At 52.7% G+C, this 13,127-nt stretch overlaps 1 protein-coding gene across 1 annotated transcript in view; it reads left to right on the top strand.

The window, feature by feature from the left end:
* Positions 1-13,127, top strand: part of LOC135260451 (partitioning defective 3 homolog) — a 253,512-nt gene that overhangs the window by 79,455 nt on the left and 160,930 nt on the right.

Genomic DNA, 13,127 nt, shown 5'->3' with positions numbered 1-13,127 from the left:
TAAGCCAGTATATATCCTATTATTCTGCCTTCACAGACTCACACATCGGGGATGTGGGCAGTGTGGTGTCGAGTGTGGGGGTGGTCGCTGAGGGGTAGTCGCGAGTGCGGTGTGTGGTCGTGCAGGGTTGGTTGTCCTGGGTCGTTGGTAGGTCGCTGCAGTGTGCGTGTGTTGGAGTCGCTGCATTGGTTGAGTCGGTGTTGTGTTCGGGTCCCTGTGCATGTAGTGTTATGTCTCTAGCCTGCAGTATGTCATGCAGCTGTGGCGGTTGTCGTTTCGCGTGACTCTGCAGTGTGGGTTGTGTTGGTCGTGCTGCAGTGTGCGGTTGTGTTAGGGGTCCGTGCTGCTGTGTGCGGTTGTGTTAGGGGTCCGTGCTGCAGTGTGCGGTTGTGTTAGGGGTCCGTGCTGCAGTGTGCGGTTGTGTTAGGGGTCCGTGCTGCAGTGTGCGGTTGTGTTAGGGGTCCGTGCTGCAGTGTGCGGTTGTGTTAGGGGTCCGTGCTGCAGTGTGCGGTTGTGTTAGGGGTCTGTGCTGCAGTGTGCGGTTGTGTTAGGGGTCCGTGCTGCAGTGTGCGGTTGTGTTAGGGGTCTCTGCTGCAGTGTGCGGTTGTGTTAGGGGTCCGTGCTGCAGTGTGCGGTTGTGTTAGGGGTCCCTGCTGCAGTGTGCGGTTGTGTTAGGGGTCCCTGCTGCAGTGTGCGGTGTGTATAGGGGTCCTGCTGCAGTGTTCAGTGTGTTAGGGTCCCTGCTGCAGTGTCGGTTGTGTTGGCTTGCTGCATGAGGTGGTGGGGTTGTGCATGTCAGAGCGTAATTTCTGTCTCTTGCTGTTTCTAGAGACATGCGTGGTTGATTCAGCGAATTTCCTGCTGTCTCGAGCGTCGCGCGCATCAATTTTCATCATAACGCATTATGCAGTTGTTAAGCGGGTGAGTTGCTTTATGGGATTGTCTCGATTGTTAAAGAGTTGCGCTGTGTTGTCGTACGGTTCGTTGGGGCTGGGAAGAGGGCGTGCATTTGGCCCACCTTTAAGAGCGAGACTTTACCTGGGTAGAGAGGCACCAGTCAGACCACAGCTGGTCTTTCTGTGCGAATCCCTCAATAACCAAACTGAAGATGAAAATAGAGCCATCTTATCTTATTCGGACAGTTATAGGAACGTTCCATTGGAGTCTGTTTAAATGCACTGTGAGTGTGAGCTTGCTTGTTTGGCCCAGTTTGGGCCGGTTTTGCCCAGTTTGGGTCTGACCCTCCCATGACTTTGCAGAATGCTAGATGCTCTAAATCTAGTTTCCTCTGATAGAGGGCCAGTCTGTGGCTCTCTTCCAGCTTATTCATTGTAATTCATTGTTCATTGTTTCATTTGACAGCCCCCCCCCCCCCCCACCAGGACATCTGTTGCGCTGGGGCGGCGCTCCGGTCCGTCTGGGGGAGGCTGGCATCTCCTGGCTCCGCTCTCCGCTCCTCTGAGTGGAATTCCCGTTCAGAATGCTGATGGCGCTCCAGAGGGGCTGTGGCCGGGCCGGTCGGTACCGACGGCACACTGGCACACTGGCACTGCTGGAACACTGGCACCACTGGCAGACTGGTACCACTGGCACACTGGCACTGCTGGCAGACTGGTACCACTGGCACGCTGGCACACTGGCACTGCTGGAACACTGGCACCACTGGCAGACTGGTAGCTGCTTGTGCTGAGATGCTCTAGATTTCCCTCCAGCACCTTTGGGTTTTGCCGGCTGTGTGTCCTCAGACTGTCCACATTCAGCCCCTGACCCCCTGGATCCTGGATCCTGCGGTGGGGGGGCGCCTCTTAGCTTTGTTTGTGTGTAGATGTCCCGTGGTACTTTTCAGAAGAGTATGGCTGTTGTACCCTTGGAAAATTCCCATGAAAAGAGACCGATTCTCCCCTAAACACTGGTGCCCCCCTCAACCACACCTCTGCCCCCTGGTGCCCCTTCTCTGACCCCCTCTGCCCCCTGATGCCCCTTCTCTGACCCCCTCTGCCCCCTGGTGCCCCTCCTCTGACCCCCTCTGCCCCTCTGTGCCCCCCTCTTGGAGCGGTTATGTGGATGAAGCGGTGCGCTGATATTTAATGCGCTGAGGTTTGTGTTGCTGAGCTCCAGTGAGGTTTGTGTTGCTGAGCTCCAGTGAGGTTTGTGTTGCTGAGCTCCAGTGAGGTTTGTGTTGCTGAGCTCCAGTGAGGTTTGTGTTGCTGAGCTCCAGTGAGGTTTGTGTTGCTGAGCTCCAGTGAGGTTTGTGTTGCTGAGCTCCAGTGAGGTTTGTGTTGCTGAGCTCCAGGGCAGGCGAAGCCGACATCGCCCGTTAGCATGCCTGTGTGTGCACCAGGATCATGTTCTTGTTTCCATCTCAGCAGGTTTTCTGTGTAAAGTCCAGATGGTCTGCTCAGTTCTGCGACTCATCTTCTTTCAGCTCAGAGCACTCCTGTTTGCTCACTTTTTCCATCGTGGTTAAACACCAAACACCTGTAGCTAGCTTAGCGTTGTAGATGGCACAGGCACTTCCATATAAGAGGACATTTGGTGGATGGAGGGGTGTCTGTGATGAATGTCTGTTAACATATATACTGGAGTAGCATATCTGTGGTTATATACTCGGTCTGTGTTCTGTGTTGCTTAGCCAGGTGGAGCAAACACACTTCCCTTCGCAGATCAAAGACCCTCCTGTTCCCCTCCCTCCTTTGTGACATCACAATGCGCTCTTACCCCTGCACCAATCACATTTCACATCAGAGCAGATCTGGCTTTCTGATGACCTCAGCCCTCTCGTCCTCCTCTGAACTCTGAGCCAATCGCGTTGCAGGAGCCCTCAGTTTCCGGCTGTGGACTCAGATTTGTTTGTGCTCAGATGGTGATTATGCACCTTTAGAGAGGGTCTGCCGGGTTCCTGTTGGGCTTTTTAAAATGTTTTCATTGCATCGCTCGAGCCGGGCAGACATCCGTTGAATGGTCGGTGGAAGGACTGTGTGGGTTGTGTCGAGAGCGTAATTTCAGGTCTTGTTACAACATCGGCATTTGAGTTTCCAAATGTTGTGTTGTGGAGGGGGGTGGGTGTGTGGGGTGGAGAAGGAGGGCAGAGAGAGTGGAATCTGAAATGGGTGGTTTTGAGCTCAACCCTGGGCCAGGTATGATTGGCTGTATGAATTCAGTTCTATTGAATATGAAAAGGGCGGCTTCGTGCAGAGCTGCAGTTTGAGTGCAGTTTCACATGTCTTACAGAATGACTTGATAAATATTTCTGTCCCAGTTTAATTTGATTTAGAAGAAGGCTCGCTCTGGTTCTGGATGCTGATCTGCTTTGCGTTGAGCACAACAGCTCCTCCTGTCCCTGCCGATATCCGTGATGCAGTACAAGCCCTTGTTTCATATCGATTTCATAAGCGTGTTAGAGTACGGAAGGTTTTATAACTTTGCTACACTAAACTTTGCCTCAGCGTTAACAGAGCTGAAAACAGTTGACAGGGAAAGAGAAAGCTCATCCTCTGTTCTGATATCTTGCGTCAGTCCAGCATTCGCCTGGAGCAGCATTGTGCAGGATCATTAGCGTGTGCTAGCGTGTGCTAGCGTGTGGATGCAAACGCGTCGAAACAGCCACTCAAGCACATTCTCTCTCCTTTCTCTTACTTTTTTTGGCCTGATTCAGATGGCAGTGCATGGGTGGGATTTTCAGTAAAAGAGTGATAATACTTGATTACTTCAACTTTATTCTAAATATGAGAATACATTACAGTTGCTATAACTGAGTTATGACTTAGTTTTCTTTCATGTACAAATAAGGTTTTTGTAAATGTTGAACACTGTCTTTGAAGTTCCTCGATATGTTAGTGAATTATTTGTCTTGAAATACTGTGGGAAGCCAGTATATAAACACACCACAGCACCCTGTTCCCCACAGTCCCACACACACACACCCACAGCACCCTGTCCCCCACAGTCCCACACACACACCCACAGCACCCTGTCCCCCACAGTCCCACACACACACACCCACAGCACCTTGTCCCCCACAATCCCACACACACACACCCACAGCACCTTGTCCCCCACAGTCCCACACACACACAGGAACCTACAGCTCCCTTTCTCCCTCACACCCACACCCACACACTCACCAGGATCCACAGGGACCCACAGTGGAAGCACAGACACCGTGTCCCTGTCCCCAGTGGGCGAGCGCATTCTCAGGGGCTGATGATTGGCTGTCTCCGTGGTTACGTGTGCATTTCAGGGGCAGTTCCCCGCCCTCTTCCTGCCGTTATGGCTGCGGTTTGAAACGCGTGTCGGGACGGCTGCTTCCTCTCCTGGGGCGGGACTGATCCCCTCCCATGCGGCAGGCTGCCATGGGAACGCCTCTCCTCCGCACCGGATGCTCGCCCGCTCGGAACGCCGTTACCCTGGGAAACGGCCTGACTCGCGGGCGTGGCTGCGGAGCAGAGGCCTCATCCGTCGCCACGGTGATAAGCGGTATCTTAATTGCTTTTCCTGAGCATGCTCTGATCCTCCCTAAATCTCCCAGAGAAATGGCCCCCCCCACCCCCTTTAACCTGAGCGTGGAGCGCAGTGCTGTAGCAGGCAGTGCAGCTGTGGCCAGTGTGCTCTGGGTGGCACTTGCCCGTTTGAAACTGCCATTGTTTGAAACGACAGTCATCCGAGGAGGAGCAGGAGCTTGTGTTGTTGTGTCGTTAATCAACCTGTGTTCGTTAGAGCGACCGTCTCGCTGCGATCTCATGGCCATATCGCGGCAGTCCTGCGGCGGGTCACTCCGCTCAAAGCCTCTCAGTCAGCCCCGCCCATCAGCTCTACCCATAAGACACCAGTGTGTGCGTTCACTGCTCAAAGCCTCTCAGTCAGCCCCGCCCTTCAGCTCTACCCATAAGACACCAGTGTGTGCGTTCACTGCTCAAAGCCTCTGTCAGCCCCGCCCATCAGCTCTACCCATAAGACACCTGTGTGTGCGTTCACTGCTCAAAGCCTCTCAGTCAGCCCCGCCCATCAGCTCTACCCATAAGACACCAGTGTGTGCGTTTACCGCTCAAAGCCTCTCAGACAGCCCCGCCCATCAGCTCTACCCATAAGACACCTGTGTGTGCCCGATCAGACCCGCAGGTCTTATGCAGCTTTGTGAAGATGAGGCGTCTCTGAAGGGTGGCTCTTTCTGCAAAGCAGCATTTGTTTTGCAGTCGTGAGAACGTGACAATGCAGTTTAAAAAAAGAAAAGGCCTGTGCCAGCCTGTTATTAGCGCTGCTCTCTGTTGGGTGCTGAAGCGCAGATCACCCGACAGAGTGAGTTCACCTGGTCCTTGTTTTATCACATTTTAATCATTTCACGTTTCCAGCACTGATGAGGCTGAATTGTTAGAACAGATAAAAAAGCAGAAAGAGTCAGTTGGCATTTTTATCTGGGGCAGTGGGATGGAAAGCCCATGCATGCCTGGGCGTATTCGGGTGCGATGTGTAAAAGCTGCGCGTACTCTAAGACTTTCCATTTCGCATGCAGCTGAAAGGTAAGATAGTTGTGCGATACTTTAAATGGATTTCCCTGGCTCCAGTGGTCTGAGCAGAGCCTGAAAGGGCTTTAATGCCGCTCTGGGATTCTAACAGATGAGCCTCTAATCTGTCTGAAATTATTCTCAGATCTCACTACTTCCTTTTCAGGTGGAAATAAAACTTCCTGCTACACTGATACATTGTGATGTAATGGAATTAACAACAAAAATAAAACATCACTTAAAATCTTCCAGCATTTTACATATAAGCGATAACAGTGAAAATAAATATTACGCTACTACTACTATTACTAGTACTAGATGATAATAATAATAATAATAAATTTCACTGCAACCACGGTGCATCACTGTATGATAGTAGTGCTGGTGCTGTATAATAATGGAATGATTTTCTGGGGTGTAGCCCCTATGAGGGGGGGACCGGTCATGGCACAAAGATGACTCTGTGTTACGTCGTGCAGTGAAGCCATAAGCTTTGATTAGCTTCAGTAGCCGCTAGCCGTGTCACACGGATGCCCTCAGGCAGTCACTCCCAGGTCTGCCTCAGGCAGATCACTCCCAGGTCTGCCTCAGGCAGGTCACTCCCAGGTCTGCCTCAGGCAGGTCACTCCCAGGTCTGCCTCAGGCAGATCACTCCCAGGTCTGCCTCAGGCAGATCACTCCCAGCTCTGCCTCAGGCAGATCACTCCCAGGTCTGCCTCAGGCAGATCACTCCCAGGTCTGCCTCAGGCAGGTCACTCCCAGGTCTGCCTCAGGCAGATCACTCCCAGGTCTGCCTCAGGCAGATCACTCCCAGGTCTGCCTCAGGCAGATCACTCCCAGGTCTGCCTCAGGCAGATCACTCCCAGGTCTGCCTCAGGCAGGTCACTCCCAGGTCTGCCTCAGGCAGATCACTCCCAGGTCTGCCTCAGGCAGATCTCTCCCAGGTCTGCAGTGAAGGACTGTAGTGAACAGACGCATTACAGGGTTTGGGTTTGTGGGGGTTTAACAGTGAGAGCTGCTCTGCTTAATGACCCTCCGGACTGCCCGTGTTCGATTAGAGAGATTTACTGAACCCAGGCTGCAGAGAGGATGATGCTGAAAGTTGGAGGTGCTTTGCGGAGAGCAGCTGAAGTGGTATATCCCCAGAAGGTGCTGACCCAGTGTTAGCGCTTAGCGCTCTGCTGAGGTTATATGAGGAAAAGCGTACTGCAGTGTAGAGTGAGGCAGGTGTGTGGAAAAGCGTACTGCAGTGTAGAGTGAGGCAGGTGTGTGGAAAAGCGTACTGCAGTGTAGAGTGAGGCAGGTGTGTGGAAAAGCGTACTGCAGTGTAGAGTGAGGCAGGTGTGTGGAAAAGCGTACTGCAGTGTGGAGCCAGGCAGGTGTGTGGAAAAGCGTACTGCAGTGTAGAGAGAGGCAGGTGTGTGGAAAAGCGTACTGCAGTGTGGAGCGAGGCAGGTGTGAGGAAAAGCGTACTGCAGTGTAGAGAGAGGCAGGTGTGTGGAAAACCGTACTGCAGGTGGAGCGAGGCAGGTGTGTGGAAAAGCGACTGCAGTTGTAGAGTGAGGCAGGTGTGTGGAAAAGCGTACTGCAGTGTAGAGTGAGGCAGGTGTGTGGAAAAGCGTACTGCAGTGTGGACGAGGCAGGTGTGTGAAAAGCGTACTGCAGTGTGGAGCCAGGCAGGTGTGTGGAAAAGCGTACTGCAGTGTAGAGTGAGGCAGGTGTGTGGAAAAGCGTACTGCAGTGTGGAGGGGGCAGGTGTGTGGAAAAGCGTACTGCAGTGTAGAGAGAGGCAGGTGTGTGGAAAAGCGTACTGCAGTGTGGAGCGAGGCAGGTGTGAGGAAAAGCGTACTGCAGTGTAGAGAGAGGCAGGTGTGTGGAAAAGCGTAGAGGAGGCAGGTGTGAGGTTTCAGTAGCTGTTTTAGCATCGTACCCGAGTCCCAAGCTGCAGTGATAACTCGGCATGTCCTCTGGGCTCCTGTCCATTCCAAATGAGCGCAGAGAGGGCGATTTAAGGTCATAAAACAAAAACAACAATCTGGTAATACGCACTGTGTGCCGGTGTATATGCAAGTGTGTGCACCAGTATGTGTGTGAGTGTGTGTGTGCATCCATCATCCTGACCGTCTGTCTAATGAGTCACCACTCCAGAAAAACACCTAAGGGAGGATGTATGTGATACACACACACACGCACACACACGCACACACATACACACGCACGCACACACACTCACGCACACACACACGCACATATACACACACACTCACACGCACACACACACACACACACACACTCGGTGGATGGGCCTGTGGAGACGGAGTGCTTCTTTCTGCCTGTGTTTGTAGGGTCACAGTTTGACCTCGCTGCAGCTCTCATACAGCACGTCTCCAGGATGTTTACGAGATCTCAGGCAGAGCTGAAATGTTTTGTTCTGAGAGAGAAACGATCCAGAGCGGGTGGTTATACAGGGGAGGGGTCCCTGTGTGCTGGGTGAATCCCTCACTATCTGCTGGTCCAGAGCGGGGGGTTACCCAGGGGTCCCTGTGTGCTGTGTGAGTCCCTCACTATCTGCTGGTCCATAGTGTGAGGTTACCCAGGGGTCCCTGTGTGCTGTGTGAGTCCCTCACTATCTGCTGGTCCATAGCGTGAGGTTACCCAGGGTAGGGCGGTCCGTGTGCTGGGTGAGTCCCTCAGCTCTCCATACGTGAGTACCCAGGGTCCCGTGTGTGTTATCCGACATCTCTGGCAGAGCTGAACCAGTGTTTGTTCTGGAGCACCGACTGATCCAGAGCGGGTGGTTATACAGGGAAGGGGTCCCTGTGTGCTGGGCGAGTCCCTCACTATCTGCTGGTCCATAGCGTGGGGTTACCCAGGGGTCCCTGTGTGCTGTGTGAGTCCCTCACTGTGTGCTGGGTGAGTCCCTCACTAGCTGCTGGTCCATAGCGTGGGGTTACCCAGGAGTCCCTGTGTGCTGGGTGAGTCCCTCACTATCTGCTGGTCCATAGCGTGGGGTTACCCAGGGGTCCCTGTGTGCTGGGCGAGTCCCTCACTATCTGCTGGTCCATAGCGTGGGGTTACCCAAGAGTCCCTGTGTGCTGGGTGAGTCCCTCACTATCTGCTGGTCCATAGCGTGGGGTTACCCAGGGTCCGTCGTGCTGGGGAGTCCCTCACTACTGCTGGTCCATAGCGTGGTGGTTACCCAGGGGTCCCTGTGTGCTGGTGAGTCCCTCACTTGTGCTGGTGAGTGCTACCAGCTGCTGGTCCATAGGGGGGTTACCCAGGGGTCCCTGTGTGCTGGGTGAGTCCTCCAGGACCTGCAGGGTCTGCTGAGCTCTGTTTCCAGCTGAACAGCATCAGATGCTGTAACTCCGCCCCAGAAACGCAGGCTTGGCGAGCCCCACAGGGTGGGATCTTCTTCCGTGGATCAAGCTCGCTGTGAACGCCACCATTCGCGTCTGAACGCCTCTCATATCTGAAGTCTTTTCGGTGTTTAAACTCCACATCCCCGATCCCGTTAGCTGCTGTCACTCATTCTGACAGCTTGGTGGGGGAGGAAGATGCAGTAAAAAAATAAGTGATAATTAAAGTCTCTTTTCAGAGCATTTTTCAAAGAAGCATAAATATGCGCTAAAAGCCGCAGTCAGTAGTACCTTCTCCGCTAATTGACTGTGTTGCCGCATGATTTGTCTGGCAGGCTGTCCTTTCTGCTGAAATGTTAATTACAGACCTGATGGGTCCATTGTGGGCCTCACTTGATATAATTGCAAACCTGGAGTAGCTTCAGTGTTTAGCCTTCTGCGTGTGCAACAAGTGGACCATGGGCTATTTCCGTCGATAATCGTTGTTGTTATTTATATATTTATTTTATTTTAGTAAGTGCATGGGACAATGCAATGCGTTACGCACATATCACATGAGCAAAAATCCACCAGTAGCCCTGGAAACAGACTGGTTATTTACCCAGGTGGACCACAGTGCATTGTGGTCCTGAGGAGAGGGATGCTGCTGTTGTCGAGGGCCCCTGTTACCCAGTGAACAGCCATCTCCGTGGAGATAGCATCCTCCCAGTCAGCCGGCTCCGGTCCAGGAGGGCTGTTCTGTGGGATAATGGCACCTTTCTGCAGCCGCGGCGCGTTGGAGTGTTCCGGAGGTGTAAAGGGGGGGGGGGGGTAAGGTGGGGGTGCTTTTACTGAGTGTCCTGCGGCGAAGCCAATGTGTCTGAACAGCAGGGAGGGTCCGCTAGAGGAGAGGAGAGGAGAGGAGGGAGGGAGGGAGGGAGGGAGGGCGGTGGAGATGAAAGAAAGGGGACAGCAGGAGAGATTGCTTTGAAAGACAGGGCAGAACCGGGGGAGCAGGTGGTCCATTTTTGAAAGCGTAGCTGGCAGGAGACTCCGGTGTGTGTCGAGGGGATAAGAGGGGTAGGGGGAGTGGAGGAGTGGTGAGAGGGGGAGAGGAGGGGGGAGGGGAGAAGAGGGTAGGGGGAGTGGAGGAGTGGACAGAGAGGGGATGGGAGAGGAGGGGTGTGGAGGGGGAAAGAGGGGGGAGTGGAGGAGTGGACAGAGAGGGGATGGGAGAGGAGGGGTGTGGAGGGGTGGAGAGGGGGGAGTGGAGGAGTGGACAGAGAGGGGATGGGAGAGGAGGGGTGTGGAGGGGTGGAGAGGGGGGAGTGGAGGAGTGGACAGAGAGGGGATGGGAGAGGAGGGGTGTGGAGGGGTGGAGAGGGGGGGAGTGGCGGAGGGGAGAGGGAGGGGATGGGAGAGCAGGAAGCAGGTGATGGGGAAAGAGAGACTGCTCGTCCACACAGTGGGGGACTCCTGTTTGTGACCCTCTCTCCAGACCAGCGGCACTTGAAACTGGTTCAGGCTTGATTGCCACTGAATCCCACTGAGAGTTTTTTTTACACGGTGCTGCCAGTGTTTCCCATCAGTCTAGCAGCCGGAGGAGACCTGTGCTGCACGTTGCCTTGGAAACCCTCAGTGGAACAAGCCTAGGTAACAACAACGGATGATTAGATTTCATTTGCGGAGGTCCAGGGTCTTCAGTAACAATTAAATGCAAGTCGTCAAATTAACCATTTTACAGGCCTCGAGGCCATCTTGTTAGAGAGGATGAGCTGTTGCAGGTTAGCATCCTCTTCTGAGTTTGCTGACTACATTAGTAAAATAATGCTTTAATTGAGTTTGCATTGGATTCCCCCACTGTGGCAGTACTATGGGGATTTTCCTGGTTCAGACCAATCGCAGTCCACTAGTGTGAAGTGTCCTCATCCACACGGGTTACCCTGCCATCAGACAGGGTATTGAGGGTGGCAGTATGCAGTGTGCAGGGTGCAGTATGCAGTACAGAGGGTGGCAGTATGCAGTGTGCAGGGTGCAGTATGTAGTATGGAGGGTGGAAGTGTGCAGTATGGAGTATTGGACCCTAAAGGTTTCAGTATATTCTAAATGGCTGTAATGTAAAGTAGCATAGCCTGCTGACCACATGTTCTCAGGTCCCTGCTTATTCATGGAGTCCATTTTGTTTATGGGAACGTCATCAGTGGTGGAAAATTATTCTTTTTAAAAATAATTGCCTGTCCATTTAATTCTGTATGGACTATGTGAGAGGGCTACAGAGCTACAGGAGAGCTTCCTGGAGCAGGAGCTCTGGGGTAATACATGTCATTCAGAAAGACTGATGATTATAATAGTCTGAACACAAAGAGGGTTTTGTATAATTGTGTTTAGTTTGCTGTATGAAACCCTGAGTGAATGCGCTGTATAGATGTACAAGGATGAGGTTATTTGCCCATTGGAGGTTTACACAATAATAAATGGCAAATTGAATTTCCCAAACCAGCTTAACATAAAAATCCATATTGTCATATTGCATTATTCTTGCAATAAACTGTCTAGATTTAATCACAAACTCAAATTGGGATATGTATAAAAAAAAAAGGTTTATAAAAAATATGCTCTAATATGCTTCAGAAAATATGACCGAGTTTCCTGAACATAAAAGTGCCTTAACAACACTTCACAATGAAGCAAATGCCAAGTAAGCTCTTACTTCATAAAGCCTGAATTGAATATGGAAATGAATTTAATTCTGGTTGCTTTGCCTCTTCATAAAACTGTAATCCCCTGCCCAGCCACACAGTCAAGTCTGTGTATGGAGGTGTCAGGTCTGTGTATGGGGGTGTCAGGTCTGTGTATGGGGGTGTCAGGTCTGTGTATGGAGGTGTCAGGTCTGTGTATGGAGGTGTCAGGTCTGTGTACGGAGGTGTCAGGTCTGTGTATGGGGGTGTCAGGTCTGTGTATGGGGGTGTCAGGTCTGTGTATGGAGGTGTCAGGTCTGTGTATGGAGGTGTCAGGTCTGTGTATGGAGGTGTCAGGTCTGTGTATGGGGGTGTCAGGTCTGTGTATGGGGGTGTCAGGTCTGTGTATGGGGGTGTCAGGTCTGTGTACGGAAGTGTCAGGTCTGTGTACGGAGGTGTCAGGTCTGTGTACGGAGGTGTAGTCTGTGTACGGAGGTGTCAGGTCTGTGTACGGAGGTGTCAGGTCTGTGTACGGAGGTGTCAGGTCTGTGTACGAGTGTCAGGTTGGTAGGAGTGTCAGGTCTGTGTACGGAGGTGTCAGGTCTGTGTACGGAGGTGTCAGGTCTGTGTACGGGGGTGTCAGGTCTGTGTATGGAGGTGTCAGGTGTGTGTATGGGGTGTCAGGTGTGTGTATGGAGGTGTCAGGTGTGTGTATGGAGGTGTCAGGTCTGTGTATGGAGGTGTCAGGTCTGTGTACGGAGGTGTCAGGTCTGTGTACGGAGGTGTCAGGTCTGTGTATGGAGGTGTCAGGTCTGTGTACGGAGGTGTCAGGTCGTGTGTATGGAGGTGTCAGGTTGTGTATGGGGTGTCAGGTTGTGTATGGAGGTGTCAGGTTGTGTATGGAGGTGTCAGGTCTGTGTATGGAGGTGTCAGGTCTGTGTATGGAGGTGTCAGGTCTGTGTACGGAGGTGTCAGGTCTGTGTACGGAGGTGTCAGGTCTGTGTACGGAGGTGTCAGGTCTGTGTACGGAGGTGTCAGGTCTGTGTACGGAGGTGTCAGGTCTGTGTATGGAGGTGTCAGGTCTGTGTATGGAGGTGTCAGGTCTGTGTACGGAGGTGTCAGGTCTGTGTACGGAGGTGTCGGGTCTGTGTACGGAGGTGTCAGGTCTGTATGCAGAGAAACTGAAATGGCCGAAACTTCTGCTGCTTAGGAAAACGCAGTCTCAGCGAGTGTGAGCGTGAGCGTGAGCGTGAGCGTGTGCGTGTGCGTGTGCGTGTGCGTGAGCGTGTGCGTGTGCGTGTGCGTGTGTGAGTGCGTGTGCGCGAGCGCGTGCGTGTGCGAGAGTGTGAGCATGAGCGTGTGCGTGAGCGTGTGTGTGTGTGTGTGAGCGCGAGTGTGTGTGTGTGTGTGTGTGTGTGTGTGTGTGTGAGTGTGACTGCTCTGTGGGTAATGCACCTCGAGCCGCTTAAACTGATCCACTGTAACTGATCTGCACTAAGCAAACACACAGTCCGGTGGTGTATGATGCTTTGTGGCAGACAGGAGAAGTTTTCATGTGACATTCACATACTCTCAAAAAGTGCAAACCCCTCCTTCAGGTCATATTGGCA

The sequence above is a fragment of the Anguilla rostrata genome, chromosome 8 (assembly GCF_018555375.3).
Source record: "Anguilla rostrata isolate EN2019 chromosome 8, ASM1855537v3, whole genome shotgun sequence".
NCBI classification, from domain to species: Eukaryota; Metazoa; Chordata; class Actinopteri; order Anguilliformes; family Anguillidae; genus Anguilla; species Anguilla rostrata.
The sequence above is the reverse complement of the archived record's forward strand: the minus strand, read 5'-3'. Positions and strand labels throughout refer to the sequence as shown.